The sequence below is a fragment of the Schistocerca americana genome, chromosome X, assembly GCF_021461395.2.
Source record: "Schistocerca americana isolate TAMUIC-IGC-003095 chromosome X, iqSchAmer2.1, whole genome shotgun sequence".
In the NCBI taxonomy this organism is placed as follows: domain Eukaryota; kingdom Metazoa; phylum Arthropoda; class Insecta; order Orthoptera; family Acrididae; genus Schistocerca; species Schistocerca americana.
The window spans coordinates 700,472,702-700,481,411 of record NC_060130.1 but is presented as its reverse complement, the minus strand read 5'-3'; the positions used below and the strand labels follow the sequence as shown (position 1 = coordinate 700,481,411).

Sequence of the window (8,710 nt, the reverse complement as noted above, 5' to 3'; positions counted from 1 at the left end):
ATTCTATTCAGTATCTTCTCATTAGTTACGTGATCTCCACATCAAATCTTCAGCATTCTTCTGTAGCACCACATTTCGAAAACTTCTATTCTCTTCTTGTTTAACTAGTTATCGTCCCTGTTTCACTTTCATACATGGCTACACTCCATACAAATAGTTTCAGAAAACACTTCCTGACACTTAAATCTATACTCGATGTTAACAGATTTCTCTTCTTCAAAAACGTTTTCCTTGCCATTGCCAGTCTACATTTTATGTCCTCTCTACTTCGACCATCATCATTTATTTTGCTCCCCAAACAGCAAAACTCATTTACTACTTTAAATGTCTCATTTTCTAATCTAATTCCCTCAGCATCACCTGATTTGATTCGACTACATTCCATTACCCTCGTTTTTCTTTTGTTGATGTTCATCTTATATCCTCCTTTCAAGACACTGTCCATTCCATTTAGCTGTTCTTCCGGGTCCTTTATTGCCTCTGACAGAATTACAATGTCATCGGCGAATTTCAAAATTTTTATTTTTTCTCCATGGATTTTAATTCCTACTCCGAATTTTTCTTTTGTTTCCTTTACTACTTGCTCAATATACAGATTGAATAACATCGGGGATAGGCTACAACCTTGTCTCACTCCCTTCTCAACCATTGCTTCCCTTTCGTGCCTTTTGACTCTTATAACTGCCATCTGGTTTCCGTACAAATTGTAAATAGCCTTTCCCTCCCTGTATTTGATCCCTTCCACCTTCAGAATTTGAAAGAAAGTATTCCAATCAACATTGTCAAAAGCCTTCTCTAGGTCTGCAAATGCTAGAAACGTATCTTCTAAGATAAGTCGTAGGGTCAGTATTGCCTCACGTGTTCCAACATTTCTACGGATCCACACTGATCCTTCCCGAGGCCGGCTTCTACCATTTTTTCCATTCGTCTGTCAAGAATTTTCAACCGTGACTTATTAAACTGATAGTTCGGTACTTTTCACATCTGTCAACACTTGCTTTCTTTGGGATTGGAATTATTACACTCTTCTTAAAGTCTGAGAATATTTCACCTGTCTCATATATCTTGCTCACCAGATGGTAGAGTTTTGTCAGAGCTGGCTCTCCCAAGGCTATCAGTAGCTCTAATGGAATGCTAATAGAATGCTATAGTAAGTGATTAAGAACTGCCGTACGTTAGCTGAGTGTAAGAGAAAATTCACAAGTGAATCGTAGGCAGCTAATGGGCAGTGATGTGATCTCCAACATGCTTAAAGTACTAATTGAAAAATATGGTCTCAGCAAGACAAGTATAGGTAAAGTGGTTGCAGCTATATGGTAACGACAGAAGCAGACTTTTTCAGAAAAAAAGAACTATCAAATCTCCTTGTACCACTAATCCTTCATGTGGTATCACTTAATTCAATCGTGAACATCGATCGCAAATAACGTAATTAAAGGAAAATCATTGTATATACTAGCGACCCCCAGTGGCTTTGCACGGGTAGAACAAAGTATCCACGCCCGGTGATTTGTCTGCTGTAGTGAAATTGAATTACGTATCCTGACCAAAAGTATCCAGACATCTATTAGTGGACATTAATATGGGGTGAGTCTACCCTTCGCCTTTCTGACGGCTTTAACTTTGCTGGAGACGCATTTTATGCTGTGTTTGAATGTCTGGGAGGAATTACAGCCCATTCTTCCTCAAGAGGTTGGGACTCTGGGCAAGTCAGTCCATGTCAGGAATGTTATTGTGCACATTGCCTCACAGATGCTGCTTTATGGCAGCACTGTCATGCTGATACAAACATCATCGTGTCCGAACTGTTTCTCCACTATATGCGGCACACGATGCTGTAAAATATTCTTCCACCTTCAGCAATTTCTTAAGCTCAATAAGGGGACACAACCTAACCACGAAGAACGCTACTTCCTCCGTACTTCACTGTTGGCACTACACGTTAATGGCAGGTAACGTTCTCCAGGACGCCTCAAACACAAACCCTTCCATGGGCTTGTCACAGAACATAGCGTGATTCATCATTCCAAATCACTCGTTTCCAGTAGTCCACTTTTCCAGTGGCGTCGCTGTCTATACCACATTAAGCGTAACTTAGTATTTACTACAGAAATGTGTGACTTATTAGGAGCTGTTCGGCCATTGTACCCCGTTCTTTTTAACTTCCTATGCACAGGTATCGTGATAACTGGACTGCTGGTAGGACTTTGGAAGGTAAGGGTCAGTTCTTTCGCTGATTTCATGCGATTTTTTACAACCATCCTTCGCAATGAGGTCTTCTTGGTCTTGGTTTTGCCGTGGTTGTTTCTTTGCGTTTCCACTCCACAATCACACCACCTGAAGTCGACTCGAGCAGCTACAGAAGGGTTGAAATCTTCCTTATGGATTTGTTACTCAGGTGACAACCAATGGCTAGTCCACGTTCGAAGTAACTGAGCTCTCTCGATCGACCCAGCCTGCTTTTACTGTTTCTCTACAGACAGCACATTACTCCTCGCCCCTTTTATCTTCTACACTGGTAGGTCCGCCTCTCGTAGAACTTAATGGTCAATTCCCCTTTATATGAGAGTGTCTAGATCTCTTAGAACATGCTGTGTAAATACACAAACCTTTTTCCTTGGATTAATGTATCTATTAGTGAAAACCGTATCAAAATCCCTACAGTAGCTGCTGAGGTTAGCCTTCACAACTGACACAAAACCGGGCTGAGGACTGTAATTTGTAATATGTATGGACGGGTCCCGCCCTTTAACTTTTAACCAGAATATAATTCATCAGCACAGTCCTCTACATACTATTGTTCGAATTTTCTAGTCAGGCCGATTTATATTTTGAATTGCTCTCTTTAGTTACGACTGCCTTTACGCGGATTTATATCGTGTTTCAGCTGTTTCCAGTATTTCTTCCACTTCGGCCCGAGTATGTCTTTTTACACATCACATTTCTGTCAGAACTTTTCCTCTGCTATTCACTCCATCTCAATGATCCTTTAAAAAAGTTTTTCTTTGATAATTTCCACCAGTCTCCTGAACAGTTTGAAGCAGAGGATGATTTCTCTTCCATATATTCTCGAATGGTCTCCTGGTCAATGGGACATTAAATCCTAATATACCTTTCTTCATTCTGTTCCTCTTCAGGTTTCGCACCCATTATTATCAATTTGCAATACTCTCTCTCTTCTTATCCGGATTTTCCCTTCTTCCCCCTTCATCTAATCTGTTTTTTCATCTTCTATCTTCTCCAGTACTTTTTGTGTAGTCGCGTATGAGTTCCGCATTCTACTTCCCTCATCTCAGTCGCAAAATTTTCCGTAGCTAGCCCTGCTAGAGCCTTCAGTTATCTAAATGCAAACAACAAAAACAAACAAAGCATGCGACAGACCAATACTGATTTTTAAGTTCTCTTTAGTACTCTGTCATATCGAAATAGTGACTGGATGCGCTTTGATTGCTTTACTCCTTACATGTTGTACCCATTGTGTTCCGTACCTGAGACGGACTAATTCGTGCAGCGTCACTGGTCTCTAACACTCAGTCTGCATCACAGGAGTACGAGCGCAAAACATCCGGTTCTTTCTCAGCCATGTGTTTCTTTACGTTACGCGAGAAAAGTGACAAATGCAAATACTTCAGTCAGTAAGGAAACACACATGTAAACTGTAATTTTTCGATTTTATTATGTGCATTTTTTCCTGCCCTAGTTCTAATGCGGCAGCACGAAACGATGGTTCACAGTCGTCTTCTGTTCAATGTTTCTTCCGAACACAGTTAACTATTCTCTAGCACATCATGCTTTTATATATGCTTGCTCTTTTTCCATAAAATCAGGACTTCATTCTTCTCTGTCACTTATCACGTATCTCAGTCGGCTTTCCAAAATCCTTCACTAGACCTTCCCTTCAACTGACACCTAAACTGATTTCTAACTGATCCCGAGTCTCTAGATGCGTACGAAACGTCACCAGGTGGTCGGGAGCTGTAAATACTTCCCAGTATTTCCACAGCTCGAGGCCAAAAGCTAAGACCCTCACAAAGACTGACGTCACAAAGGCTGGCATCTCTCCTCAAGGCGAACATTTTGGGAACTCAGCTGAAGTTTCTGGTGTTCGTTTCAAAATGGTGGGTAAGTCTCGATATAACGCTTTGAACGAGAATGCTGCCATCACGTCTCATATCATTCTACTAGATTCTGAAATATTGCGACTTATTTTTAACATACTCTCTGAGATCTGTAGCATAATGACACTCCATGAACACGCACTGCGTGATTTCAGGCTACGCATCCTTGGGTACGTAAATGCAGGCATAGGTGCGCCAGACCCATGGACATGTTTTCCGTCAAAGCGAGGCAACGGAGGAATCAAGGGAATCTGAATAGGACCTCTTTGTATTGGTCCACAATTTTTGGCATTCCGCCGAAGAGATTTCATCTTTAAATGAAACAATACGTTTACTGTTAGCAACCACTGTTTATTTATCTCCACGACGGGTTTTAAAGGTTTAAACCTCAATCATAATGCGTATTTACATTTGTCATTATGACAGGTGTCTGTGTGTTGTGTTACGATTTTTTGGAAGAACTTGTGGCACTGTCTACTGGGAGAAACAAAACACTATTTCAGAACATGATTTTGGGTTTCTTTTGACAAAAAACTAAACGTATATCTAATGGTTAAAATAAGTAAAATAGAGTACCTCCAGTGGTCACAGGTTTCTTTCACTGCCGTAACACAACACATGTGTACTGTCATATTTTAAAAACAAATATGGAGTCGGGAAACTATTAGGTGCAAGAATCATATAGCAGAAGAGAAACATTATCACAAAATACACAGAATATACATCGTAACAATATAATTACAGAATAATTTTTAAAGGATTTTAGAGAATAAGTTTTAAAGAATTTTGGAGATCTTTGTTTTGAGGTGTTGAATACGTGCATTGTAATAAATACTTCAGGTGATATATAAATTCTGTTTTGTCAAGTTAATGTAGCTTAAACCTTCTATTCGTTTGTATAATAAGGTGACATGTTGTAACCTTTAAGTACAATAATTGTATTGGCTACAGTGGTAAAATTATACACAAATAACAATTTTGGTTGGGATGCCCAGACAGAAATGAAAGGCTGGATGCAGAGCGAGGGGAAAAGAAAGAGGAAGCGAGAGGGACGGAGAGGGTGTAAGGAGTGATTGGATGAGAGCAAACTTTCAAAGTAGGGGTTCTTAGCATTATATCTGTTACATGTAATAACTAAAGACTGGGGTAATACGTTGGTTAATGCTTTAAACATGCAGATGGATGTACAGGTTGTGCTGCCATTAGTTGATGTACATATAGTTTCAAGCTGACAGGGGATACAAGCTGTTGGTGTGATGATATATTTGTAAAGGAGGTTAATACCTTGTCCATTTGGGGGATGTCATGGTAACATAACTAAATATTTATGGTAAATATTAAGGTGTGTGTGTGTGTGTGTGTGTGTGTGTGTGTGTGTGTGCGCGCGCGTGTGTGTGTACATTGCAAATTTAATAACGTAGGCAGTTGCTGAAAACAGAGATGATACTAGTGTAAATATTGTCATTTTTGTCATATGAGATGGGTTCAGGTTGTTTTGCTTGGTGTTTGTACATTTGGAGTGTTTCGAGGATGTCTAGTTTTTTGCCTTTAGGTTGGATGTGTAGGAGGATGGCCACCAGAGAAGATTATTATTAGTGTCACACAGATTTCAACCATCGCCTTAAAAAAGCAAAATGACATAATAGCAGCTTGCCACAAAATTAGCGAGATTATTGAGAACGAAATTGCAAGATCATTCTCAGCTTACAAGAAAAGAGAAGAAGCCCTTACACGTACCATTAAGATTAAATTAAACATGAATAATGCAATAGTTGTCAGAGGTGACAAGGGTAATACAACTGTTGTAATGAACAGAGTAACGAACATTGAAAAAACTTTAGATTTCTTCCAAACCAACAACATAACAGAAATACATAAAGATCCAACAGCCAGAATACAAAAAGAGATTAATCACATTTCAAACAGTATCAACTTCCTACTCACCATCCAAGAAGCAAGAAACATTGTAACAGTGAGACCACAAGCACCTTGCCTTAGATCACAACCAAAGATACACAAAAATGGGGTCCCCATCAGGCCTATAGTGAACTGTAGGAACAACCCAACATTCAAACCCAACAAAATGCTCTTCAAGAGTCTCAAAGAAGCATACACATTCAATAATGAGAGAACACTTAAAAACACAGCAGAATTTACACAACATGGCAAAAAATTAGAGGTTCCTGATGGAGCCACACTTGCCTCATTTGACATACAAAATTGTTATTCCTCTGTGCAAACAGATTCCACAGTAGTTAATGCCAACACACAAAAGCACAAAAAATCCCTTCAGCTCACATTACTGAACTAATGGACCCGTTCGAATTCACACTTTAACATAACTATTTTAAATTTAAGAATATAATCTACAGGCAAACAGATGGCCTGGCAATGGGCTCAAACCCTTCTGGATTGTTTGCTGAAATATTTATAAGCAATTTAGAAGACAAAATCCTGAATTCCAGTCACCACCTCCTCAAAAATATCATCTATTACTACAGGTATGTAGATAACACCACATTTAAATCAATGGCACAAAAGATGACACCAATGAGTTGAACCAGTTATTCAACAGTTACCATGAAAACATAGAATTCACAGTTGAACACCAAGCAGATGACAGTGTAAATTTTTTAGAGTTTACCATTTCAATAAAGCATAACAGACATCAGTTTGAAATCTATTGGAAGCCAACCGCAACACGTACTACAATCCACAGCTCCTCTTATCACCCCATAACCCACAAAATGGCAGCATCCCGGTACATGATCAACAGAGCTAACTAACTACCACTCCCTGAAGGCAAATATGAACAAGAAATTGAAATAATAAAACAAACAGCTATTGCAAATGGTTATAACAGCTCCATAGTAGATACCCTAAAACAATAGTGGCAAACCAATCCCACCACAAAAAACAAAAAGAAAACATCTTCCAAACAATTTCATATCACTTGGCAACGTTACGGCTAGATATTTAATCAATGTACCTGTGTCAAGTAGCGCATTGCTAATGATATATTCGAAAGTTACAGGATTGTTTTTCTTACGCACACGCATTAACTTATATTTGTTCTACATTTAGAGCAAGCTGCCATACATCAAACTAGCCAGAAATTCTGTCTAAGTCATCTTGTATCGACCTCCAGTCGCTCAAGGACGACATCTTCTCGAACACTACAGCGAATAAGTAACCAACCGTAAATTGCTGTTCACCTTGTCTGCCAGATCATTTGTGTTTACAGAGAATAAGAGCTCTCCTATCACCCTTCCCTGGGGCACTCCTGACGTTACCCTTGTCTCCTATGAACACTCACCGTCGAGGGCAAGTACTGGGCTCTATTACTTAAGAAGTCTTCAAGCCACTCACATATCTGGAACCTATCCTGTATGCTCGGACCTTCATCAACAGTCTGTAGTGGGACACCGTGTCAAACGCTTTCCGGAAGTCTAGGAATATAGAATCTGCCTGTTCGCCGTTCATCCATGGTACGTACGATGTAACGTGAGGAAAGGGCAAGCTGAGTTTCGGACGAGTGATGCTCTGCCTAACTGCTGCAACCTACATGCATTTATAGTCAGGCCTCCGTCTCCCTCTACTATTCTCACCCTCCATCCCCCCCCCCTTTTCCCTCACTTTATCCGTGACCAAAATGACGATTCCCTGATTCCTCGCCGGCCGAAGTGGCCGTGCGGTTAAAGGCGCTGCAGTCTGGAACCGCAAAACCGCTACGGTCGCAGGTTCGAATCCTGCCTCGGGCATGGATGTTTGTGATGTCCTTAGGTTAGTTAGGTTTAACTAGTTCTAAGTTCTAGGGGACTAATGACCTCAGCAGTTGAGTCCCATAGTGCTCAGAGCCATTTGAACCATTTGAACCCTGATTCCTCACGTTGTGTCATACCAACCGAGCCAATACTTTTATTCAGATTATGCCACAAATTTCTTTTATTACCAATTTTATTCAGTACCTCCTCATTGGTTAGATGATTTACGCATCTAACGTTCAGCATTCTTCTCTAGCATCATATTTCAAAAGCTTCTATTGCCTTATTGTCTGAACTGCTTATTGTCTGCGTATCAGTTCCATACAATGCTAAATTCCAGAAAAAAATCTTCAGAAATGCCTTTATAACACTTAAATTTGTAATGATAATTAAATGGACACCCTAGCTGCAAACAGGCGTTGATGTACTTCATTGGGAACATGTTGAAAATGTATGCCACGACCGGGACTCGAACCCGGGATCTCCTGCTTACATGGCAGACGCTCTATCCATCTGAGCCACCGCGGGCACAGAGCATAGTGTGTCTGCAGGGACTTATCCCTTGCACGCTCCCCGTGAGATCCACATTCCCAACATGTCCACACCACTACATTCGTAGTGCGCCTAATACATGTTTGCCCGTCATACTCAGTCTAATTTTTTAGACTTCGTGTTCCCATTCGCCTGCTTCATTTGCTGCATTTTTATTTTTTCTCCTTCCATAAATCAGTAGCTCCAGTGACTTCCAAGGATTTGTACTTATTTTTATCTTTTTACCTATTTGATACTCTGCTGTCTTCATTATTTCATTTCTCAAAGCTACCTATT

At 40.1% G+C, this 8,710-nt stretch overlaps 1 non-coding gene across 1 annotated transcript; it reads right to left on the bottom strand.

Moving 5' to 3' along the window:
* Positions 1 to 8,336: 8,336 nt before the first annotated feature.
* On the bottom strand, positions 8,337 to 8,411 carry Trnat-ugu. The gene has a single exon. It is a non-coding gene; the product is annotated as a tRNA-Thr (tRNA).
* Between the last annotated feature and the right edge of the window lie 299 nt (positions 8,412 to 8,710).